We start from the raw sequence: 27,529 nt of genomic DNA on the forward strand, positions 1-27,529 counted from the left end.
ATTTGACCCATCGAGTCCGCAGCAACGCTCTGAAAGAGCACCACATCTAGGCCAAATCCCCAGCCCTAACATGATTATCCCGCATATTGCTCATGCCACCTAACTGCACATCTTGGGACACCAAAGGGCAATTTAGCATGGCCAATGCACCTAACCCGCACATCTTTGGGGTGTGGGAGGAAATGGGATCACCTGGAGGAAACCCATACAAACACGGGGAGAACTCCAAACAGCATTCACCCAAGGCTGGAATCGAACCCAGCTCCCTGGTGCTGTGAGGTAGCAGCACGAACCACTGTGCCAACAGAGTGAGCTAATTTTACGGATACAAGCACTTTGATGCTCCTTCAACCTTCAACCAAGTCCCTAGGACAAAGACTTGGAATTTGGCCAGACAACGTCATCTGAAAAAAACTTTAATTGGATTTTAAGTTACTGGACTTCGGACTCATGTGCAGCAATAATTCTTATTTAGTCTGGGGTCTTCGCCCTGTAACTCTTTCTTTCCCGCTTTTATTGTAAGGCTACAAGAAGTTTGAGTGTGTTTTTAAAGTTTATTTATTAGTGCCACAAGTAGGCTTACGTTAACACTGCAATGAAGTTGCTGTGAAAATCTCCTAGTCGCCACACTGTCGTGCTTGTTCGGGTACACTGAAGGAAAATTTAGCATGTACCTAACCAACACATCTTTCAGACTGTGGGAGGAAACTGGACCACCTGGAGGAAACCCACATAGATATGGGGAGAATGTGCAGACTCTGTACAGTGACCCAAGCTGGGAATTGGACCTGGGTCCCTGACACCACTGTGCCACTATGCCACCCTATGGATAAGATAAACTAACTCTCTGATTGTACCCGAGCTCGAGTTTGCTTTAGGGTTGTAAGTAGAGGATTGGATCACTCCAAAATTGAAAGGTTGGGGAAAATACATTTATAATGGTTCAAATCAAAAAACAGCTTCTTGCTTATAGATGGGTGGTGAGAGGAGAAATCGGGGCTGTTTTAATTCATCTATGCCACACAAGTGCCAGGCAAGGACCAACTCCAACAACAGAGGATCTAGCCATCCCCCCCCTTGACATAGAACAACATTACCATCACTGAATCCTCCGCTATCAACATCCTGTAGGTCACCAGTGTGCACATGTGTGATAAGACAAATAAGGAAATAAAAGAGAGGGCATGAAAAAATATAAGCAAGCAAAATTAAGGAAAACCCAAAGATGTTTTACCAGTATATAATGGACAAAAGGATAGAAAAAGAACAAGTGGGATCTATCAAAGATAAAGAAAGGAGCTTGTGTGAAGGTGATGAGGATATGGGAGGAGTTTCTGAGATTCTTTTGTCTCTGTGTTCATAAAAGGAAGGGATGATGCAGATATAGTAATCCAAGAGGAGCAGTGTGAAATATTGAATGAAATAATCGTAACGGGTGGCACAATGGTTAGCGCTGCTGCCTCACAGTGCCAAGGTTCCAGGTTCAATTCCGGCCTCAGGTCATTGTCTGTGTGGAGTTTGTGCTTTCTCCCCCTGTCTTTGTGGGTTTCCTCCAGGTGCTCCGGTTTTCCCCCAACAGTCTGGGTTAGGTTGATTGGCCATGCTAAATTGACTCTAGCGTCAGGGAGACCCGAGGATAAATGCATGGGGTTATGAGAATGGGGCCTGAGGGGAGAATTGTGGTTGGTACAGACTTGATGGGCCGAATGGCTTCTTTCTGCACTGTAGGATTCTATGGAGTGAGAAAGTTAGCGGAGTTGGAATCTTTGAGAGTGGAAAAGTCGCCAGTGCCAGATGGATTATCCCCTCGGATATTGAAGGAGGTCAGGGAGAAAATAACAGATATTCTGAGAATTATTTTCCAACCTTCACAAGATGCAGGTTCCAGAAGACTGGAGAAGTGCAAATATGGTTCTTTTGTTCAAAAAAATGTATAAAAGAATTGCCAAAAAAACTAGAGGCTAGTTAATCTTACTTGAGGGGTGGGCAAATTTTTAGAATCAATCCTGAGAGGTTGGATAAACTGTCACTTGGAAAGGCATGGGCTAGTGTCAGGGGGACTAGCTAGGTTAAATGTATGGGGTTATGGGGATAGGGCCTGGCTGGGATTGTGAGTGGCGCAGGCTCAACGGGCTGAATGGCCTCCTCCTGCGCTGTATGACTCTATAAGGTCGTGAAAGGCGCTGCGTAAATGCAGGTTGCTCCTTTCTATTCGCACCATGGCACAGCGTAAACCTGTTTGAAGGGCTGGCAGCGAGCATTCAGCAAGCGGGAAGTGGCAGCTGATGAAAGGGAAGCTTGTTATTTTATAAATGGCTTCCTTTGCACTGCTGTGTTAGACATTGTGAAGGGTTTTGCTCGGAATCGTTTAGACTGGTGGTAAGGTTTTACGAATGAAAAAGTAGCCTTGTAATAGTTTGGTCCTTTAAAGTGGTCAGTCTCGCCGAACAATGGAATTGCAAGACTGACAGACATGACCCCATTCAGAGGCAGACACTTCAGCTGACTCACCATCAGCCAATTAGAAACAACAGAGTCATATAAAATATTTATAATTTGACAGGCATTGGGTTTTTAATGATTATCCATGAGGTAATCCAATATAACAAAATACCACAACTCCTTTCAAACATTAACAGCCCCGTCTTGCTTGTCTGAATAATGTTTAATTAATATCTGGAAAAGATTAAATGAAAGAGTAACAACATGTCTTTGTCGGTGTGATTTTTAATGTCCTCGTGGATAATGACATCGGCGTTAATGTAATATCTCATTGCTTAGACATCTGAATGCCAATCCAGTCAGCAATGTAGGCTTAACAACAGAGCTTATGTCTGAGGACAAAGAGCATTAGATCTTGTAAACCAAGAGGAAACTGGAATAAAAAGCGCCTTTCTTCCCTCGCCCAACTTAGTCCACTTAGAGTGGGCAGAGACTGAATTAAAAACTATTCGAGCTTTCCACCAGTAAGCCAAGAACTTCAAAGTATTTTAGTTTTCTGGTGTGAGGAAGGGAACATGTAGGAGGGGCAGGAGAAGGATTGCAGAAGAGAATGTAGAGAAAGGTGAGCGAGAGAGAAAGGAAAATATAGAAGGAAAGAAAAGGTGTGGGGATTTTTGATTTGATTTGATTTGATTTATTATTGTCACGTGAATTGGGATACAATGAAAAGTATTGTTTCTTGCACACTATACCGACAAAACATACTGTACCAGGAAGGCAGTGTATTGTGGCAACATCACCGGAATAGTAATCGAGAGACCCAGTGCCATGCTTTGGGGATCTGGGTTCAAATCCCACGACAACAGATGCTAAAATTTGAATTCAATAAAAATCTAGAATTAAGTATCTACTGATGACCATGAAACCATTGTTGATTGTTAGAAAAACCCATTTGGTTCACTAATGTTCTTTAGGGAAGGAAATCTGCCATCCTTACCTGTTCTGGCCTATATGTGCCTCAGGAGCCACAGAAACAGGGTTGACTTTTAAATGCCGTCAGGCATGGGCAATAAATGCTGAGCAGCCAGCGATGCTCATGTCCCACAAACAAATTTAAAAAAAATATACTTTGAGTAGAAAAGGAGAGGGTGCAGAATGTGGTGATACTGTCATAACGAGGGTGAAGGGTGGAGAGATCAGCTTAAGATATGGTAGGTTCATTCTGATGGCAGCAGGGAAGAAGCTGTTCTTGAATCAGTTGGTACATCATCTTAGACTTTTGTATCTCTTTCTCGACAGAGGAAGGTGGAAGGGAGTATATCCAGGATGCATGGGGTCTTTGAATAGTTGAAGGGTCAGTTACAAGGGGACACAATTTAAAAGTGATGGGTGGGAGGTTTAGGGGGGATTTGAGGAAAACCTATTTTACTCAGAGGGTACAGATGGTCTAGAATGCATTGCCTGAAGGTGGTGGAGGTGGGATGTCTCGTATCCTTAATGCAGTACCTAGACTTGGCACCCCATAATATTCAAGGTTATGGGCCAAATGCTGGCAAGTGAGATTAGGTGGGCAAATCAGGGCCTTCCATGCGTCGCTACAGACTCAATGGTCTAAAGGTCCTCTTCCGCACTTTCGTGGTATTCTGTGATTCTGTGACTGTATTGGCTGCTTTTCTGAGGCAGCAGGAAGTGTAAACAGAGGGAAAGAGGGTGGAGGGTGAGAAAGAAAACAAAGAGGAAATGTAAAGAGGAGAGATTAAAAGAAGTGGAAGAAAGGAGAAAGGAAGACAACTTGAATTAACGTCAAAGAATGTCCTAAGGTGCTTCCAGAGTCATAGTTGATAAAAATAATTAGAAGACAGTGAACCAAAGAAGGAGATTGACCAAAATCAAGCTCAAAAGGTTTGGCTTAGCAGAGAATTGAAAGGGAGAGAGGGAGGTTCAAAAGTAGAGGAGTTAAGGATGGGAATTTCGGTATGTGGGGCCGAGGTAAATTAAGACACAACAACCAATGGTGGAGAGAAGAAGGAGTGAGATGTGCTGAAGGAAAGTGCCTAACGAATGGAAGTTTTGAACTGAAAGCTGTTTGAGATTACCATGCTATCATTAACTAGCCTTTGATTGACAGGTTAAATCAATTACCCACTGGCCATGAAATTCCATTTCCTTTATTCTAACTGCAATGATGAGAAAGCACATTTGTCCGGACTAGCACCAAATCCAGTGGACTTCCTGCTGGGTGAGGGAAGGCAGCATACCAGGGGGCTGGAGAATCTGGCCTCAGACCTGGGTAATGACATTTTAATATCTATGTCTGAATATCAATTAGGTTCCTAGCTGCTCTGGTGGGAACAGGTTGGGGTGGGCTGGAGGGTCCGGGCAGGTTTGCCACCCAGTGGGAATCCCGTTTTAGCCCTGACATCCAATACAATGGACCATCAGGATTCCCACCGGAGGCTAACGGTGAATCATGGCTGGTATGTGCAGATTCTATCTTTAAGGTAAACAGCTGCCTGAGAGCTGATATCGAGAGTGTGAGATTGAGTGACACTGTTTCCTCATCATCAATGTCTTCTCCCCCTTCCTGCTCCTGATCCTGCTCCAACGCCTGGTGGTGACAGTAGAAGTTCTTGGGTAGTTGTAGGGAGAAAGGCACAAGGGTAGGGTTGCTGAGCAGGGAGGGCAAAAAGCAAGAGGTACATCTTTAAATCTGCACCTTACAAAACAGAAGAGATAATGAGATGAGGGTGACATGGGATGTGAGAATGGGGATTAGGTATAAGCACCAGTGGTTCCAGGTCCATCACTGGTCTCGGCTTCAGTCATGGCTGTTCCAATAATGGAGAGAACCATCAGTCATAGAATAACGTCCAGTATGTGCACCAGTCAAATACATTTCCCCCTTAAAAGGTGTGGACTGGCTGTATGCAGTGGAGGCCAGCTTCAACTCATCTTCTCCCAGAGAATTTTGTGACCCCTGTCACAAGACATTGGGGCTGATTTTACCAAGGTTTTGCGCCCATTTTCGGGTGCAAAAACTTGGTAAAGTCTGGTGCGAAGAGAGTAGCATGGTTCGCGCCCGCCTCAGCGCCAGTTCCCCCTTTACCAAGGCCCAAAATGGCCGTCATCAGGAATGTGCCTGAAACGGACACGATGGCTATTTAAATGTATTTGCATGTATTTAAATGCAGTTGCATGCGTTTAAATTGACTTAACGCGTTGCCTGCCAACGTTACCGGCACTTCCCCCTTTACCACCGCATTCACCCATCCGGAATTGGCACAAAACAGACATGTTCTATATTAGTCTGATTCAGGCATTCCATTAGAGAGGGTTAGTGAGGAGTTAAGTGCTTAGCATCCAATAGCTCTCTGCTCGAGGTCAATGGGGGAGTGGGAGAAAAGGTGAGTCCATTGCCACGCTGCTTGAGATTGGTGGAGGTGAAGGTGGGGGGAGAGGCGATCTGGGTGGCGGAGGGGGTGGGGGGACAAAGGGGGATCAGTAATGTTGTGGGGGTGAGGCAATGTCTGTGGGGGCCAGGGGGAGGCATAATCTGGCCCGCCAGGGGTGTGGCAGGGGAGCCGCATTCTACCATTTTTTCGAAGTTTGCCTGCTGCCTGCATCAGGAGCAGTGGGCAGAGGCTAATCCCGCAATGCGATGCCAGTGTGTTTGCAGACCTGATGGAACCGAGCAACTTAAATCTTTACAACTTTGTTCGGCACCCAATCTCTTTAAACCACTCACTGAAGAAATAATTGGCTCAGAGCAGCTGCTAACTTTATGCTGAGGGTCACAGACGCAATTAGTGACATAACTGCAGCAGCAGACGGACTGAAGGGGTGGAAGTCTGCGCCTTCCATGTGGCTTTGCCACAGGAGATATGTGAATCATGTGATATTGTCCCGACTTATTGTTGTCAGATGTTAGACCACACTCGGGTGGGCCATTAATGTTGAGGCATGTTTCTGGTGAAGGGGGACTAACTCGAAAGTAACTCCTGGTCTTAATTTTCTTTGTTTCAGAGCTGTGCAATTAATTTCAGGCCATTTTATGGGTCTGATTCAACTTTAATGTTGAGCGAACAGGCTGCCACAATGTTTAGCTGCAGACCAATACAGGCCAGAGATGGTCCACTGGGCCCTTCCCTCACCAAAGCCAGACCCTCTCACCGAATGAAAGATTAATAGCCAGCACACCATGCCAAGAAACCTAAGAGAAAAATCACACGGACGTTGACATGTCAGGACAACCAAATTGTGGATTGTAAGGATGAGGCAGCTTGGTGGGGAGTAAGAGGTCATATGATGAAACCTCCAGGAAGAATTGGCGAACCAAACGAGTGCCGCTAGTCTTTGTTGCGACTTGATATGGCCACCCACTAACCCACGCCTTGCCATTCCAGCAAATATTCCAGACAGCAGCAACATTCAAACTGACCTTCAGTCCATCGATGTGATAGCTCTTCTTCTGAGTTGTGCCTTCAGTATAAAATGTAAGGAACCTGATGGCACCCGCTTTAGAAAGCTACGTTGATGGTATGGCTATTAAAATGAGGAGCTGAGGGATCCTGACCATTAAGGCTTCAAAGTAATTGGGTCTCATCAGATAGATGTGCTGTGCTTTGACCCATGTTGGAAGATCCATTGAGCCATTTTCCTGATAGGGTGCGACCTACCCACAGAATATTATCGATTTCAGTCAAATCAAAGGGGAATGAGAACTGTGAAGAATCAGTTCTGAGTGTCACAGTGATCCTGAGGGATCTAGTTTGTGCTGTTGTGTGCTGGGCATTTTCCCATGGTGGAAGTTACTGGATGAGTGGATGGATGAGGGCAAGGCACGTGCAATGAACAAGGAGGGAGGGGTGACAAGGATATCAAAGATGGATAAAGCTTAGTTTTTTATGATTGCATTTGTACTTAAGTCAGCCTCCATTTGATCACTCATTCCAAATAAAAATTGTGCACCTGATTTGGGTAGCAGAGAAGCCCAATGATTAGCACTGCTGCCTCACAGCACCAGGGACCTGGGTTTGATTCTGGCCTTGGGCGTCTGTCTTTGTAGAATTTATACATTCTCGCCGCGTCTGCGTGGGTTTCCTCCCGCAGTCCAAAAATATGTCAGTTAGGTATATTGCTCACAGTAAATTTCCCTTTAGTGTCCAAAGATGTGTAGGTTAGGCGGATTAGCCATGGTAAATGCATGGGTTACGGGGATTTGGTGGGCTGGGGATTGGGGGGGAGGTTGCTGGGGGACTTGGTAAGATGCTGTTTCCCAGAGTTGGTGCAGACTCAATGGGCTAAATGGAATTCTTCTGCACTGCAGGGATTCTGTTGTCCAATGCTCAGCAAGTATGTGGCATTAAAAGCAAATTAGTGTGAATGCTGGAATGTGAAACCAAAAGAGAAAATGCTTTAAAATCTCAGCAGGTGTGGCAGCATCTGTGCGGAGAAAAAACAGCTGACGTTTTGAGTCCAGATGATCCTTTGTCAAAGCTAAAAGGCGTAGAAAGTGGGAGATATTCATACTGCAGGGTGAGGGAATGAAAGATAAGTCATAGCCACAAAAACAAGGGGAGAGGCTGCTAATGGCAACCCGTAGAGAGAACAGAGGGTGCAAATGGCCAAATGGCTGAGAAGCTGAAATCAGACAGTAAACAATGACAAATGAAGATGTGGGGGTAAGAGGGAATGGGTGGGAGAGAGGTAAAATTGAGAGAAAGGGGGAAAGAAGAAGCAAAGGAAGAGAAAAAATAAGGAAAGCATACTGATTAGGAAAGGTAAGGATACTGGTAAGGTAAGGAAAGTGTATGGTAGTATTGGATGAGGTTCAAAGATTGCGAAGCAACTCTCAGCTTTTTTAGCATGCGAGTCCCAAAGGAGGATAATCTCTGTTTGGAATACCTCCCTGGGCCTACAATTTCTCATTTTGGGTTCCAGCTGCTCCTTCTCATGTTGAATTCTGTTAATGTCGGTCTTACAGAGGGAAGGACAGATGTTGAAAGGGCAAAATAAAGATTTGTTGCAACATACGGAAGGCAGCACTTATAGCATTTGGTTCTTTCAGTAGATATGGCACCATGGTAATGCAATGTGGATACACAAGGCCAAAAGCAGAGAAACACCCTGTACTGGCATTTGGCTGCTGTAGACGAACAGCCCCAACGTCTTGCATCTTTCTCTTGATTATGGAATTCAATCCAAATTAACAACAATATTATTTTGCTCTGGCTAATTCCTAGCTCAGAAACTGAAATTTGTTTTAGGTCCTTGTTAAATGGCTGGCATCTATCAGATTGTCATGAGTCCAGGTCACACTTAAGCACAAAATGTAGGGTGACACTCCCAATAAAGTACTGCAGGAATGCTGCATTGTTGGAGGTGTTAAACTGAATACGAAAATGGAAAGGAAGATGAAGAAAAGTAAAGTGAATACATACGATTATTGAGAAGGAAAGAAGTTAGAACTCACAGGATGCTCTAAGTATTCAAGATGGTGCCGGAATGTTACACTTTTTGTGAGTTGTCCCCAGTACACCCTCAAATTCTATCTATTACTCTCGTGCTATGTTTTTAAAACTGTACTCTAACTCTTTTAAACTCTCTAATAATATCCTATTTATGACTATAACATCATATTTTTCACCCTCTCCTTTTCTTCTCACTATATACCCTATGAACAGTATTCTTTGTCTGTACAGCGGGCAAAAAGCGACACTTTTCATTGCATCTCAGTTACGGTGACAATAATAAATCAAATCAAATCAAGTGACTTGAATTATCTAGTAATTTGAGTTGAACAATGTAAGTAATCTGGCAGGAGAGATGTCGAACAGATATGTGAAATGATCAGATCATTTGTGTGAAATAGCTTTTTATTGAAAGGTGGAGATTTTATTCAGCCAGGTCTATGTTGATGATCGGGTTGCCAATTGTGCTTAAAAGCATTCCTTAGGGTATCAGGACATTACTTGCTCCCCATTCTCCAGCCATTCATCAGCCAACACTTCCATCCACGTGGCACACTACCTTCTGGCAAAAATTGGAAAGCAAACGAGACTCATTATTCAAAAACAGACATCATTTTCAGTCGTTTTATCTCTGGTCAACAGAAGTGTTCAAAGAAAATGACAAAACTCCCAATCTTTTTTAATGTCTCCATGATTTGTACTCACGGTTATCCATGGAGATTGATCTTGATTGTCTGAGACTCCAGATCAATCATAGAATCCCTACAATACAGCAGAGGCCATTCAGCCCATCAAGTCTGCACTGGCTCCCTGACAGAGTATCTTACCTAGGCCTTCTCCATATCCCCATAACCCCACACACTTCCCGCGATTATTCCATCTAATTTTTTTAGATACCAAAGGACAATTTATCATGGCCAGTCTACCCTTCCTGCACATCTTTGGAGCGTGGGAGGAAACTGGAGCACCTGGGGGAAACCCACGCAGACATGGGGAGAGCATGCAAACTCCACACGGGCAGTGATCCAAGGCTAGAATTGAACCTGGGTCCCTGTAGATGTGAAGCAGCAGTGCTATTCACTGTGCCACCATGCCATCTCTGGAGGTTTGCAACACTGAGTTGCTAACATTGCCTGTGTACCTATATTAGTGTTGATGATATAACGACATAAACACCAGCTTCTCTTTGGAGCTGGGGCTGTGGTTTAACTACAGCCTAGGGAACAGGAGAAAGCCTGAACAGAATTGAAATCGAGATGAAGTGCTCAGTGCTCTGCTGTGCTCCAAGCTTTCACTGGTTTGTTTAAATGCTTCAGTCTAAGTGCCTATGGCATCAGCGTTGCACCTATTAAACACATCCAGCGATGACTAATGTGCATTCCAGCAAGGCAGCTCGGGAAATGCTTCCCCAAATGTTTACATTTTATTCAATAAACGCCATGCTTTCTGAAGAAATAACCAGGGACGAGTGACACTGAAATATAGCTGGGCTGTATTGATCAAAATGCCAAGGGTTCAATTTAGATGCGAGTGCTGAAGCCGTGATGGTCTTGCCTCTGAGTCAGAAGGTTGTGTGTTCAATTCCCACTCCAGGGACTTGAACACAGCGAGGAGAAGATTTTTCATTTCTCCTCGCTGCCTGTTTCGTGACATTGAGGACAGCTTGAGAGAGATCTCGCCGCTCTCGATGGGATTTATGCACCCCAACCGTTTCCTCCCCTGCCACCGTTCCCACCGTTCCCCCCCCCACCGCCAGGTCCAGGAAACATGCAGTGCAACAGAAGTTCCCACCAACGAGAGAGGCTGGAAAATTGCAGCCAAAATCTAAGCTGATGTATTAGTGCAAGGCTCAGTCCCAATGGAACATAATGTCCCGCTTGTCTCTCAGTTGGATGCTAAAAAAGTTCCATGATACAATATTGAAGAGCAATAGGGAAGCCCAGGCCAATATTTATCCATCAATCAATGCCTAAAAACAGATTATTTTTGTGGTCATTATCACTTGGTGTCATGGGATTGTGTTGTATGCAGAGAGGTTGCTGCAATTCGCTACAGTACAACTGTATACTCCACATACTTCACTGGCTGTAAAACCTTTCAGCTGTTCTGATATTATCATAGAATTCTAGAATGTTCACAGCACTGCAGAAGGCCATTCGGCCTGTCTGTGCTGGCTCTGTGCAAGAGCAACTTAGCTCTCCCCATTTCCCTGAACTTTCCACATCACACTTCAATATGCTTTTCTTTTCAGATGGTTATCCAATTCCCTTCTAAAAGCCTCGAGTGAATTAATCTCGCAAGCCCTCTCAGGCAGGTTCCAGATCCCAACCACTTGGTGTGTGAGAAAGGAAACGTATTCCCTCATGTGGCACTTTTTTGCTTCGTCATTCAGCTGAAACCTGTGCCCTCCGGCTCTGAACCCTTCTGTCAGTGAGACTAATTTTTCTCTATCTACTTTGTCTCAACTCCTCAAGTTTTGGGATGGTTCTGTCAAACTCCCTTTCAACCATATCTGCTCTCAGGAAAGCAAGCCCAGTTTTTCCAATCCATCCTCATAAGTGAAGTCATCCTCGAAACTATTCTCATCAATATATCTTACCATAAATATGTGGCGGTACTGTGGCACGATGGTTAGCACTGCTGCCTCACAGGTCTCTCCATGGACCCGGGTTCAATTCCTGTCTTGGGCCACTGTCTCTGTAGAGTTTGCACTTTCCCCCCATGTCTGCGTGGGTTTCCTCCGGGTGCTCCGGTTTCATCCCACATTCCAAAGATATGCAGATTAGATGGCTTGGCCATGCTAAATTGCCCCTCAGTATATCATGATGTGTAGGTCGGGGGATTAGCAAAAGGAAATATATAGAGTTATGGGGATAGGGCACCGGACAAGGTCTGAGTAAGGTATCCAGTGAGAGAGTCGGTGCAGATTTAATGGGCTGAATGGCCTCCTTCTGTGCTGTAGGGATTCTATGATTCCATGAACAGCATTATATAAATGTAAATCTTTTCTTTTGTTAGGCCCGGTTGGAGTAATGGGGTTGGATCTCACCAACCTGGTGGCCAGAAGGTTCAGAAGGTGAAATGTGGCCAAGTTTCCTTCTCATTCTTTCCTTCCATCATCTTGAACTGGAAAGAGAGTGCGTGTCAGAATGTTGTGATGGGCTTCAGCTGCCATGTACACTCTCTGTTTGGGCTGATGTTCGCACATAGGGAAGTGACTAGCTGAGGAAACAAAAGCTACCTGCAGAGATCACGGCTTTGCACAAGTCTGAGGTTTTAGAAAAGGAAGAAGGAAAACATGCTGAGGAATAGGAAAAATAAATAGCCAAGAGTCAGGTAGGGTCTATGCTGATTAAGAGGGAAAGTGAAGGGGTGGAAGGGGTGCAGAGGGAGATTCACCAGGATGTTGCCTTAGATGGAACATTTAAGTTATAATGAGAGGTTGGATAGGCTTGGGTTGTTTTCTCTGGAGCAGAGAAGACTGAAGAGTGACCTGATTGAAGTGTCTTTAAGTTTTAAAACTTATTTGTTATTGTCACAAGTAGGCTTATCTTAAAACTGCAATGAAGTTACTGTGAAAATCCAGTAGTTTAGGTACGCTGAGGAAGAATTCAGCACCGCCAACGCACCTAACAGTACATCTTTCGGACTGTGGGAGGAAACCGGAGCACCCGGAGGAAACCCACACAGTCATGGGGAGAATGTACAGACTCCGCACAGACAGTGACCCAAGCTGGGAATCGAACCCGGGTCCCTGGCGCTGTGAGTGCTAAACACTGTGTCCGATTATGAGGGGTATGGACAGTGTGGATAGAGAGCAGCTGTTCCCTTTAGTTGAAAGGTCAGTCATGAGGGGACGGACACAAGATAAAAGTGAGGGGTGGAATGTTTAGGTTTACCCAGAGGATGGTGACAGTCTGGAATGTGCTGCCTGGGAGGATGACGGAGGCGGGATGCTTTGAAAAGTACTTGAATGAGTATTTGCCACGCCAAAACATTCAAGGCTATGGGCCAAGTATTGGGAAGTGGGTTATGGTGGGCAGGTCAAGGCCTTTCACGTGTCTGTGTGGACTCGATGGGCTGAAAGGCCTCTTCTGCACTGCAATATTCTGTGATTTAACACAACAAATACATCTTGTTGTGTTAAATCCTGGTTTTTACACTAGATTGGAATGTGGAGTGACTTTATTGCTGCCATGTTTAAACAGCTGCCCTTCATGGAGCTCATCAGGATGATATGCAAATTCCTCAAAGACCATAGCATCATACATCATACAGAGAACCAGCCTCGCACACCTGCCAAGTTTTCCTTTGCTAAACACCTATTTTGCAGCCAAATAATGAAAATCTAGTGTTATTTCTCTGACCTAAGGAACTTTGCACATGGGGTTTGTTAATGTTGGAACAAATAAAGTTGCCTCAAATAATCTTTACTTTGGCCTCAAAGTCACACAGTTTGATTTAGCAGACTGGCACTTGACACAATATGTGATCTCCCGTGTTAGATATTTGAGTGGAGACGCTTCTTATTTTTAAGTGCAACATTATCATAAGTCTAGAAATGATAATTATAATGAAATATCATCTTGCCACGTCAGACAACACTGTGGGAGTGCCTTCACCACACGGACTGCAGTGCTTCAAGAAGAGAGCCTTCTTGTGGGCATTGTGGAGATGGACAATGAATGCCAACCTTGCTGGTGATGCCCACATCCCGTGAATAAATTCTGAGCAGCGAATCCACCTTGGAAAACAATTTGAAAGCACGCTTTGTCACGGGAAAATATTTTTAACATTAATACTGAAGAAATTGCATTCATAAAATGAATGTGTGCAATTTAGGTCAGTTTGTCTATGGTGGGTACATTGTTTCAGTACATGATGACTGAAGTTCTTCTCATGATTATGGGATTCTCCAGGCCCGCTTGCCCTGGGGAATGAGGAGTCAGCTGGAAAGTGGGTTTTGTGCCTGCTGCCAAACATACTGTGACCCTCCCTCACCGCATTGCCAGCACCAATTAGGATCCCGGCTGGAGCGGGCAGGAAACCTATTAGCATTTAAATGCATTCATTTAGATGTTTTTAGCAGGTTTAGAGGGTGGATCAAATGGACCTCACTATTCACTTGCCTCCCCAGTGGGATTTGTAGTGGGCGGGCTTTAGTACATGTCCTCACAAACAAGAAACTGGCTTGTTGACCCCTGAAGGTCAAAGAAGCCCCACCAACCCCTTAGCAATGAGAGGCATCCCCAAGCCCCCATCCCACCCCACCCCCCACCCACCATTCAGGCTTGAGGGTTACCCAAGTTGAACACTCGCTAAGCCTGTCTCCACTCTCAGATCCCCCACTCAGACCCCTTCCCCTGCTGAGCCCCACTTAAACCCTTCTCCTTCTGAACCCCCACTCAGACCCCTTCCCCTTCAGACCCCCATTCAGGTTCCCTCCCCTCTCAAACCTTCCACTCAGACCCCTTCCCATTCTGAACCCCAACTCAGTCCCTGTTCCCCCTGAGGCTTACACGGAGCCTCCCTTCAAGCCAAGCACCTTGGCAATGTCAATAGTACAATGCCTCCTGGCATGGCACCTTGGGCTCTGAGGTGACTCGAGGAAGTATGTCCAGTGGCCATTTGCCCCTTTGCTTCCCTCAAGGATCCTGAATCAGGCTGGGGCAAGGGGTTGACTCTGCCACTCTCCATTGAGATGGACTCTTGGCTGGACTGCTCCTTCTAGCCCTGGCAGACCTGAAGATCACCCCTGGCATGTGGATTTCAGGCAGCCTGTGATCAGTTTGTGTACTCTTCCCTGTCAGCTGTGTAAATTCTGAAGTGGCCAGGCCACTTTCATCTCCATGCCCCCGGGGGTTACATGGCAGGATTTTAAGTTACTGCAGCCTTCTGTTCTACAACAGAGATTTTCCTTTCTCCCTGTCAGAAGCTGCAGGTGTGAGCAGACCTCTTTGAATTCCTCTGACAGACTGGAGGTGTTATAAAATCATAGAGATTTACAGCATGGAAACAGGTCCTTCGGCCCAACTTGTCTGTGCCGCCCTTTTTCTTTAAGCCTCTAAGCTAATCCCAATTGCCCTCATTTGGCCCATACCCCTTTATACCCATCGTATCCATGTAACTATCTAAATGCTTTTTAAAGGACAAAGTTTTACCCGCCTCTACTACTACCTTTGGCATCTTGTTCCAGACACTCACCACTCTCTGAGTGAAGAAATTGCCCCTCTGGATACTTTTGTATCTCTCCCCTCTCACCTTAAATCTATGCCCTCTAGTTTTAGACTCCCCTACCTTTGGGAAAAGATATTGACTATCTAGCTGATCTGTGCCCCTCATTATTTTATAAACCTCTATAAGATCACCCCTCAGCCTCCTACGCTCCAGAGAAAAAAAGTCCCAGTCTATCCAGCCTCCTTATAATTCAAACTATCATGTCCTGGTAGCATGCTAGTAAATCTTTTCTGCATTCTTTCCAAATTAAGAATATCCTTTCTATAATAGGGTGACCAGAACTGCACAAAGTATATTCCAAGTGCGGCCTTACCAATGTCTTGTCCAACAAGATGTCCCAACTCCTGTATTCAATGTTCTGACTGATGAAACCAAGCATGCCAAATGCCTTCTTCGCCATTCTGTCCACCTGTGACTCCACTTTCAAAAGGCTTTGAACATGTACCCCTAGATCTCTTTGTTCTATAACTCTTCCCAACGCCCTACCATTAACTGAGCAAGTCCTGCCCTGGGTCAATCTACCAAAATGCGTCACCTCACATTTGCCTAAATTAAACTCCATTTGGCATTTGTCAGCCCACTGGCCCAGTTGGTGATGATCCGTTGCAATTGGAGATATCTTTCTTCACTGTTCACCATGCCACCAATCTTGGTGTTGTCTGCAAACTTACTAACCATGCCTCCAATATTTTCATCCAAATCATTTCACCGGGAGGGACAAGAGGATGGTTCCAACTGCCCAACTATGCATTCGGTCCCAAAGTAAGATGTTAAGTTATCATGGCTTCACAAAAGGCACGTGAAACTTTTGTAACAAGTTCAACTGCAGAAACTAGTAAAAGATCCAACTGCAGGATCAAAGGCTTTCTATCAACATTCAGCCATCTGTGTTTATTTTGATTTCCATTCATGCTTGATTGTATCTCAAGTACCCCATTAATCTGCCGCAATGTAGACAGAGTCTAATCCTGGCTGGGAGGATTGCAGCAAAGTTTCACGTGGCACAGTGGTTAGCACTGCTGCCTCACAGTACAAGGGACCCGGGTTCAATTCCAGCCTAAGGTACTGTCTGTGTGGAGTTTGCAAGTTCTCTCCTGTGTCTGCATGGGTTTCCTCATGGTGCTCCGGTTTCTTCCCACACTCCAAAGATGTGCGGGTTAGGCTGATTGACCCTAGTGTCATGGGATTAGCAGAGTAAATATGGGGGGGTATGGAGAAAGGGCCTGGGTGAGATTATGGTTGGTACAGACTCGTGGGCCGAATGGCCTCCTCCTGCACTGTAGGGATTCTATGATTCTCTTGGTTTGGGCAGTGCCTGGTACTGCTGGCACTTCATTTGGAGCTTGAGAATGTGGTCAGTGCTAGATTGGGGTTTGTGAGGTGTTAGAAGGTCTTGCCTGGCTCCAGTGACAGGGGTGGTTCCAAAGGTCATACAAGTGAAAGGAGCCTAGTGTGAGGGCGTGGAGTTGGAAGGGGTGTGTGAGGGACATCTCCCACTGCCAGCCTGCACAGGGAAGTCTGGAGATGTGGAAAAAGAAGAGGTAAGTCACCTCACATGAAGTTAGAAAGGCATAATTTCTGCCAAATGTTTAAAGTAACAGCTAGTTGTATTAATGGTGTGAGAAGAATTATATTAATATTACAATAAGTAAGATTATATTGGCATAAAACTTTCATTCAACCAAAGGCTGAAGTATTCCATTCGTGGCTTTAGCTAGTTTCAGGCTTTTTGAATTTTAAACTCTAGAAAATAACCGTTTTTTTTGTTCTTTGAATTGAGTTGCAAAGTTGTGGGCGATGATTCAATTACCACTTATCGGTCGGCACATCGGCACTTCTTTGGAAAGTCACTGAGCAGCCGATAGTAGCCTTGTGAAATTACAGGGCACACACATCACCACATCCACGCCGCACAGCTGTAATAACAGCAGCAGGGGAGGAAATTAGCAAGAAGAGAAAATTCCAGGATGCCAATTATGGCTGGAATTGCCAGCGAATGACCTAATGTCCTGGCTGATTTTTTAAAAAAAATTTATTCATACATGAGGTGTGGTTTTCGCTGGTTAGGCCAGCAATAATTGCCCATCCCTAATTGCCCTTGAGAAGGTGGTGGTGAGCCGACGTCTTCAACCGCTGCACTAAGTACATCGTGATGTGGAGATGCCAGCGTTGGACTGAGGTAAACACAGTAAGAAGTCTCACAACACCTGGTTGAAGTCCAAATTAAACAAATAAACCTGTTGGACTTTAACCTGGTGTTGTGAGACTTCTTACAGTAGATACATCCACAGTGCTTTTGGGGGCGTGGGGTGGGTGGAGGGGTGGTTTCCAGGATTTTGACCCAGCGATGGCGATACATTTCCAAATCAGGATGATGAATGACTCGGAGGGAAACTTCCAGGTGATGGCGTTCCAAGCATCTGGTGCCTTCCCTTCTTTCTAGATGGTTGCAGTCATGAGTTTGAAAGGTGCTGCCTAAGAAATCTTGGTAAGTTCCTGCAGCGTATCTTGTAGATGATACACGTGGCTGCCACTGTTCGTCGGTGGTTGAGGGAATGAATATTTGTGGATGAGGTGCCAATCAAACTGGCTGCTTTGTTCTGGATGGTCAAGTGTCTCAAAAAAACCTAGTACTCCTGATCATCACATTACAATTCTTTCACTATTTAAAATCACTGATAGGAATTAATGGTCAATATTCATTTATGAGTCAATTAGAAACTTTTTTTGTATATTCATAGAATTATAGAATCTACAGTGCAGTAGAGGCCATTTGGACCATCAAGTCTGCACCAACAATAATCCCAACCAGGTACTGTCCTATCCCCGTAATCTTGCATTTTTACCCTCCTGATCCCCCTAAAATTAAGGAGTAATTTAGCATGGCCAATCAACCTAACCCGCACATCATTGGAAACCGCAGCACCCAGAGGAAACCCACAGAGATATGGGGAGAATGTGCAAACATCACACAGTCACTCAAGGCCAGAATTGAACTTGACTCCCTGGCGCTGTGGGGCAGCAGTGCTAACCACTGTGCCACCGTGTCATTCCCCCATTCAATCATGGGACATGGGCATCACTGGCTGGCCAGCATTTATTGCCCATCCCTAGTTGCCCTTGAGGCCGTGGTTGTGAACTGGTTGTTAGACAAGGGGCAATTTTTGACATTTATCACCCTGTGACTGTGCAGGCAGCAAGGCATCATGGGACCTTAGTGACAACAGGAGCAACGGCCTACCTCTTGAGCCAATGAGATTTAAGTACTCAGAAAGGAGGTCAATGAGAAAGCAGGGTAGGGTTGAATCAAATAGGAAGAAGGATAGAGAGAGGGGAATACAGATTGGATTGAGGGAGAGAAAAATAAAGGCAGGAAGGAAAAGTCATTTTTTAAAATGATCTTTTTTAAACTAAAAAGTGACTTGCAGTTATGTAGCCCTTTTCATGGCCACCAGATTTCTCAAATTGTTTTATAGCCAATGAAGTACTTTTAAAGTGTTATCGCTATTTTAAAGCAGGCAATGCGGTATTTAATTTGCGCACAGGAAGATCCCACAAACAGCTCGATAACAACTAGATAATCTACAATTGTGATGTTGATTGAGGAATAATATTCCCCCTTGGACAGCAACATGAGGCTGTCTGCTGGTCTTCATGATGCTGTTTTTTGGTTTTTGTTTTGTTTTTAATAATTTTTTCACATTTCCTCTAAGAATCAGATTCAGCTAGACATTTCATTTGAAAGACAGTGCCCTTGACAGTGTGATTCTCCCTCAGTGCAGCGTTGGAGTGTCGTCCTTGATTTTTATGCTCCAGACCTGGAGAGAGCCTTAAACCCAAAGATAACAGTGCTGGCAACTGAACCGCCGGAGCTGACACTAATCTCCAACAACAATTTACACCTGAAGGAATGAAAGTCCGCAGGCTAAGTTCTTTCCTTTCTGATCCAAAGAGAATGATTGTCGTAGAATCCCTACAGTACAGAAGGGGACCATTCAGGTCATCATGTCTGTACTGACCACAATCTCACCCAGGCCCTATTCCTGCAACCCCACACATTTATCTTGCTAATTCCCCTGACACCAGGGTCAATTTAGCATGGTCAATCAACCTGACCCATACATCTTTGGACCATGAGAGGGTATTGGAGCTACCGGAGGGAACTCATGCTGACATGGAAAGAACATGCAAACTCCATACAGACAGTGACCTGAGGCTGGATTGAACCTGGCAGCCTGGCATTGTGAGGCAACAGTGTTAACAATGGTGCCACTGTGCCGCCCCTAAAAAAATACACCAGCAAATTCTAGAGATTCACCACTCCCTTAGTTTGAATTTGTTGGTTAACTGGCAAAATTAATAATGGTGTCCGCCACTAAAATGTGTATCTTTTCCCAGAAAGATCTTAATCTTGACTTGCTTTTTAATCTTCTTAATGTCAGGGCACAGTCTTATGCTCCTGCCAGCCATGGGTGACTCGATGGTTGGGTAAACTTTTAATGGCAGGAGGCCAAAAATCAACTTCCTGATGGTGGGATAAACTTTAGGACTTAAGTCCAAATTTAGGAATTAAGAAAATATTGGGAAGCCCTTTTACACGCTCATTAAAAGGTCACCTTGCCAGTCATAAATTACACCCCCTCCCCCACCATCTCCAAATTAAGTTCCCTGCCTGTGAGAATTTAGACGTGTGAAATAGGTGGCTTGCGTAACAGGAGGGGTCAGGGTGTTTATATGTCCAAGACTAATGGGCAGCATGGTGGCACAGTGGTTAGCATTGCTGCCTCACAATGCCAGGAACCTGCGTTCGATTCCTAGCTTGCCATTGTCTATGTGGTGTTTGCATGTTCTCCCCGTGTCTGCATGGGTGTCCTCCGAATGCTCCGGTTTCCTCCCAAAGTCCAAAGATGTGTGGGCTAGGTTGATTGGCCATGCTAAATTGCCCCTTACTGTCTAGGGGAACTGGAGTAAATATGTGGGGTTACAGGGATAGGGCCTGGGTAAGGTTGTTGTTGGTGCAGGCTCAATGGGCTGAATGGCTTCTTTCTGTGCCGTGGGGTTCTATGATTAGCATCTCATCTGTCTTTGACTAATGGTGGGGAGTTTTGAGGGTGACAGAGAGGAGAGGAATGGTGATACTGGAGGGTCCAGGGTCTTGGGAATGTTGGTGGGTGACAGATGGAAGGTGGTGGAGTGAATCTTGAATGTGGTACACACCAATTTCCAATGAAGTCACTCTGAAACTGTGATATCTCAAAGTGGGAGAAGGGTCTTTTAGTTGGGTGGAATTCAAGGTTAGTGTGATCGACTAACTGAAGGGACACCCTAATAATCACGAGCGAACTGAATGACGAAGATGTTTAGTTCTATGTTGAAGCCCACCCGCCTTGACATTCACAGACATTGCCATTGCTGAATCCACAATATCAACCTCCGTTGACTAGAAATTGAACTGGACCAGACACAAATACTGTGCCTCAAAGTCAAGTCAGAGGATAGGAATTCTCCAGTGAGTAATTCGCCTCTTGACTTCCCAAAGCCTGTGAAGCATCCAAAAAGCATTAGTCAAGAGTGTAATGGAATACTGTCACTTGCCTGGATGAGTACAGCTCCAGCAATGTTCAAGAAGTTCCACACCATGTAGGAGAAAGTAAACCATGTGATTCCACAGCTAGTCATTCCTTTCACCACCAGTGTGTATCACCTACAAGATTCACTACGGCAACTTACTAAGGCTCCTTAGACAGCACCATGACGAATACCACCTAAAAGGACAAGGGCAGCATCTGGAATGCTTCAGTGGAGTGATTTCCCCAGTCTGGGCCATTCTCTTTATTGTGGGCTTCTGTCCTGCAGCCAGAAGGATTGAGTGTCAATCCAATGGGTGAGGAGCAGCTAGGAGCATGCATGCCTGTGACAGCTCCAGAGTCCTCCCCAGTAAGTGGTTAACAAGCAAGATGTCCTCCAACTGATAGAAGATTGAGAACATGAAAGTGGCTGGCACACATTCACTGCACATATCTGATCTGCTGCTGCATTTTGCAACCCCCAAAACTCCTGTCTGACATCCCTGTGCATATTTACATTGTCTAATGCCCTTGTAGTGGTTGGCGACATTTACTCTGGTGGAGAGCAGTCAACCATTCATCTTCTTCCTGCATTGCTGGGTGGTTCTCTGGTGGGCCCCAGGGCTACTAACCTCCAATGCAGCTTTCTCCCAGATCTATGTGGTCAGAAAGGAGGGTCTCCTGCTGTCATTCCAGAGAAACAAGACTTCCCACCCTTCCTGGATAGCCTGGAGGTGAATCTCCAGGGAGCCATTGCTGAACCTTCAGGCCACACCTTGTTGTTTTTTTGCTGCAACATTCTGTTTGATGCAGGAAATGAGTGGCTGTCCAGATGCCCTGTAAGTATGCTGTCTTGGCTTCTGACCCCATCAGAGAACAGCAGGGATGGCAACTTCCTGCCTAACCCCACTATGAGATTCAGCAAGTTCCTCACTGAAACATATACCATGAACTGAACAGCCCGAGATATCCTGAATAGGGACCAGAGTGTGGTGATTTGGGGATTTTCACATTAACTTCATTACAGTGTTAATGTAAGCCTATTTCTGACTAATAAATCAACTCAATTTAAGATGGAGCATGGTCAACATCTGACAATGGGAATCACTCCCATTTCTATACCCACCATTGAACTTAGACTCCACAATGAAAGGTTTTGGCCTTAATCTTAGATTTAATTCTTAATCTTTTCTAAGGTAGCTTAAAACTTGATACAAAAATGGCAGTGGCAACCAAGGTTACCTACTGTAATAAATGGCAGATCCATCACAATGCAAATCTTGGCAAAGGGTATATATATATTTTAAACACTTATGAGATATGATGGCTGACTTTAATTTGTTACTGTTAGCTGACTTTGGCCAGTCTAGAGAGGTTAGACATAGTTGTCTGGCTTGCAAAGCACCACATCAAAGGCATCATTCCATTGCAAAGTACTTTTGGTTTGACTGAGCAGAAATTACTGAATGCATTTTGCTCGTATAGTCCGGCAATATGTTGAGTTGAATGAGGAATGCTTGGTAATGTTTGGACTGGAATTGCAAAAAGGATGGTGACTGTGTTGAAATACAGGGGGCTTTGCCATGATTGTAGTTGATCGTATGATGCAGGCAATGTTGGAACTGCTGCCTTTATCCCACATTCTAATGGTTCTCCTGAGGAAGCAATGGGCCAGGAAGGAAGAAAACCAACCCAGTTACTTAATGTGGTTCAGCTGAATGACATTAAGTGGAGGCGATAGCCTAGTTGTACTATTGCTAGACTATTAATCTGGAAACTCAGTTAATGTTCTGGGAACCCGGGTTTGAATTTCGCCAAGGCAGATGGTGGAATTTGAATTCAATTCAAAATATCTGGAATTAAGAATCTACCGATAACCATGAAACCATTGTCAATTGTCGGAAAAACCCATCTGGTTCCCTCATGTCCTTTAGGGAAGGACAGCAATGTGGTTGACTCTCAACTGCCCTCGGGCAACTAGGGATGGCAATAAATGCTGGCCACCAGCGGCGCTCATGTCCCATGAATGAATAAAAATAAAGAACAACACGTAAACACAGGTTCAAAGAGGCATGGGTGCACACTGAACTCTCGAAAGACCTAGAAGAATGAGGGAAGAACTTATAGTAACATATAAGATGGCAAAGGGAATAGATAAAGTAGAAGCAGGGAAGTTGTTTCCACTGGCGGGTGAAACTAGAACTAGGGGGCATGGCCCCAAAATAAGGGGGGAGCAGATTTAGGACTGAGTTGAGGAGGAACTTCTTCACACAAAGGGGTGTGAATCTGTGGAATTCCCGACCCTGTGAAGCAGTTGAGGCTACCTCATTAAGGCAAGGATAGAGAGGTTTTTGAACAGTAAAGGAATTAACTAAAGGTGAGTGCGTGGGTAAGTGGAGCTGAGTCCACGAAAAGACCAGCCATGATCATATTGAATGGTGGAGCAGGCTCAAGGGGCCTGATGGCCTACTCCTGCTCCTAGTTCTCATGTTCTACTGTACAGTGCAGCATTAATCTACTATCTGTAGCAGCAAGACCTTCGTGTCACACCTGCTGGCATCAAAAAACAAAAGGTTGCTTTATGTTTCTTTAATGTACCATGAATTAGCAATAAAGCTGCTAATACTCCCTCCCAGTTGCTCGGCGTGACCCTGTTATTGGCCCTGTTGGCCAGCCAGGCCCTGTGTATTGCTTCAGGCGACCTTTCACAACAACAGATGAAGTCCATAACTTGCTAACCATAGCCTTACAATCTGTGAGGGATCCAACTTTGAAACACTAAAGGGTGGGCCTTCCTGCCCTCCCCTTCCTGCCCTCCCTATCCCAGGATCTTCTGGTCCCACTGAAAGTGATCCTCTATGGTGGGTTCCCTGGCAGTGGGATGGGCGAGCTACGCAAAACATCAGCGGGATCTTCCGATCCCACTAGCGGCCAATGGCGAGCTGTCTTTGCCACTGGAAAACACCACAGGAGGACTGAAAAAAAAATCCCTCCCTAAATCTCCAGCTTTTATCCTTTAAGATAAAGACCTTGTATATCTTGTTCCTTATCTCAGAATCTGTGGTCTTTTCATTTGGCTCAATTTCTGTTAAACAGGAGGTGCTCAGAACCAGGATTTATTTCTCGGCCTATTGTTTAGGAACAATGAATGGGATTTTACGGCCTCACTTGTCCCGAAACTATAAATTGAGCCGAGGTCAATGGGCCTTCCCATTCTCCATCCCTCGCCTGCTCTGATTCCTGTGGCGGGCAGGGTGGTAAAATTCCAGTCAACGTCTTTGACTTCTGAGGAGTGGAGGAATAGAGGAATAATGGAGCATTTCCAGGAGCAGGATCTTGGTCCACCATTTAATCAGATCATGGCTGATCTCCACTTACCCACCTTGACACCTTTCCCTCAGAAATACCCATCAACCTCAGTCTTGAAATCCTAATTGATCCAGCACCCAAAACCTTATTAGTGGGGTGGAGTTCCATATTTAAAATAATCTTTGAGGAAAAAGGTCAGTCATAAATGGCCTCTGTCTCTAATTGTAAGCTTGCACACTCTGGCAGAGTCTTGCGGAGGTGATAGATCTCACACCCTTTGCCTGGAGAACTTGTGAGCCCCGCAGTGTCTCTTTGTGAGAAGACCCACCATTTCTTGTGCCACTCAGGTATATAAAACACGAGTCTTCCAATGGGCTGCAGGCCCCTGGTGGAGGAATTCCTGCCTACCGAGAGTTGCCAGCCAAGTAGAGGTTGTTCAGGGTGAGGTCCCTGCCACCTTCCTACCTTCACTCCAATTATGTGCATTATATTTTAACCCACCAGCAGATGGGGCGGTATGCCATGCGTGGAGCATGAGAAACAAACCGTGCCAGAATTGCTTGTGGGCTCTTGGGTTAGGGGTGAGGGGAATGTGGAGGGATGTGGGAGGATGTCATTTGCCAAATGCACTAAGTGCCTGATCAAGGGCCTGGCATCAGGAAGTGATTATCAGCTGAGAGCTGCCTATTACCTTGTTGCTATCTCCCCCAGGACTCACCACTCCAACCATCACTCACACGTATTCTGGGGTCCAGCGATGTTCCTTGGCCTGTGGTGGATGTTTACCAGCAGCAGCCACTGCAATCCCAATGGCACTGACACTCAATAGAGATGCTGGCCTCAGATTCATTAAAATTGTAGGCATATAATTTCCTCCTGTCTCACTCACCTTCTCTGTCTCGCTATGTGCCACTCTTCATCCAGGATGTTTGTTGGCTCCAATATCATGGGATGCAAATTAAACGTAAGGAAATTAGAAGTAAAAAGGAACATTTGGATAGGATCTTCTCACTAATAAACTTGCTGGAATAATGGAATAACTTGTCAAATAGGGCCACTGAAATGAGTAGTTGCAATGTTTGTAGAAATGATTATATTAGGAGAATTGATCAGAATGGTGATAGGGGATGATCCATGTAAGGGGGAGTAGACTTATGGACATGATCCCATTCCTCAGGGAGGACATTATTAGAGTAAAATGGTTTCATTTCTTTCCATTGCTCAATTGGTTTCTTTACTTGAATCTTTATGTTGGATGAATGAAAGGAACTGCAGATCCACTCTGTGATTCCATTGGGGATTGTCCATGAATACGGATCCACACTGTGAATCCAATGGGATTGTCCAGAAATACACATCCACTCTGTGAATCCAATGAGGATTGTCCAGAAATACACATCCACTCTGTGACTCCAATGGGGATTGTCCGTAAGAAGAGCAGCAACGACATAGGGACATTGTCACTGGACTAGTAATACAAAGACGCAGGATATTGCTCTGTGAGCCCGAGTTCAAATCTCACCACGGCAGATGGTGAAATCTGAATGCAATAAAAATATGGAATAAAATATCTAATAACGACAGTTAAATTCATTATCATAAAAACCCATCAGGTTCACTAATCTCCTTTAGGGAATCTATCATCCTTACCTGATCTGGCCTACATGTGAACCCTAAGGGGATTGTCTGTAAATGCATATCCACTTGCCCACTATGGAGTTAATGGAGTATAACTCTATGGGACTTCCTGTGCAGTCTCTGTAAGGATTGGCGCTGTGAGGCTCCCTGTGAAGTAATGGCAGACTCTGTGTGAATTTTCATGAAGAGGAGTGGGTAGAAAGCTTACGAGAAATATACACAACAGCAGAGACCTTTTTTTTTGTACAGTAACTTCTGCAATTGTAAAATATTGATTTTTTTGTGTTCTTCACAGTGGGATTTGATCCATGAGTTGGAAGATAACTGCAGGGAATGATGGGATCTGCTGAGTGGGATGTTCAGGTTTCAGTTAAGTGCTGATGAATGATTTTGTGTTCAGACTTCTGTTATGTCACTCTGACCACAGGCTTGATTAAACACAGGACTGGGAGAAACAGAAAGATTTATTGTTTCGAAATAGAGGAAGCTAAGTTTGTGGCAATTCTGACAAAGCATATTTTGGCTGACTCTGCAGCTCCTGGCAAAGAGAATGGTAAAGGAAGCACAAATTTGTTATTTGCACAGGCGAATAACAGTTTTACAACGTCAAGGATAGACACTCTCTGACCTATAAAACTTGCAACATTTTGGATGGACATCTGCATTTGCGATTAATTTGGCAATGCCAGTACAGTTGCCCGGCACTTATTGCAGTGTCGGTGACAGTGGTGGACAACAGTAGCAACAACCTATAAAGCTTTTAACTTAATAAGAAATGTCTCTTGGCACTTCACAGGAACATCACTAATCAAACGCGATACCAAAACACCTAAGAAGCCGTTAGGTAACCTGATGAAAGTCTTGGTCGAAAACATAGGAGTGTCTTCAAGGAGGATATTGAGATAGAGAAGGGAGAGGTTTTAGGAGGAACTTCCAGAGATTGGAGTCTAGGCAACTGAAAGCACGGCCAACAATAATGTAGCAATTAAAATTCGGGATGTTCAAGAGATCAGCGGTGAGATTCTCTGGCTTCCCGGTCGCGTGTTCCTCAGTGGCGGGAGGCAGCGTGCCACTTTCTGGTGGCAGGTTTCTCTGGTCCCGCTGCTGTCAATGGCATTTCCCATTGATGTTACCCCAGGCAACCGGGAAACCCACAGGAGTGGGTGCATTGCCTGCGCCACTGGAGAATTCTGCTGGCATGAATGGCCAGAGAATTCCAGCCCAGATCTTTTGGAAGGTTGTGGGCCCGTAGGAGATTACAGAGATAGGGAGGCAGGAGGCCATGGAGGGATTTGAAAAGGATGAGAATTTGAAATCAAGACATTGCTTGACAGGGTGACAGTGCAGGTTGGAGAACACATGGGTGGCAGGGGAATGGGACTTACTGCGAATTAACAGGCAGAAAGTTTTGGATGACCTCAAGTCTATGAAGTGTAGAGTATGGGAGACCAGCTAGGAACAATTAGGAATAGTTGAGTCGAGCGATAACAATGGCACAAATGAATACTTTGGTGAGAAAGGAATTGAGGCTGAGGTGAAGTCATGTAATATTACTGAGGTGGAAATAGATGGTCTTGGTGATGATGCTAATATATGATTAGGTGCTCAACATGAGGTCAAAATGTACTACAAGTGTTGCAAACAAACTGGCTTAAGGTAAGACTGTCGCCAGGGAGAGTGATGGCAGGACACAGCATTTAGAATAGTGATGGTAAAAGATGGTGCAGTCTTCTCAACATCTAATTACATATTAAATATACCACCCCTACATAAAAGTTTGGGACAGGAAGACCAAAAAATTTAAAAGGACTACTCGCTTCTTTCCAAAGGTAAGACCCAGGCTGGATTGTGGGGGCTGCTTCAATA

The sequence above is a fragment of the Carcharhinus amblyrhynchos genome, chromosome 15, assembly GCF_965287045.1.
Source record: "Carcharhinus amblyrhynchos chromosome 15, sCarAmb.v2.hapA, whole genome shotgun sequence".
NCBI classification, from domain to species: domain Eukaryota; kingdom Metazoa; phylum Chordata; class Chondrichthyes; order Carcharhiniformes; family Carcharhinidae; genus Carcharhinus; species Carcharhinus amblyrhynchos.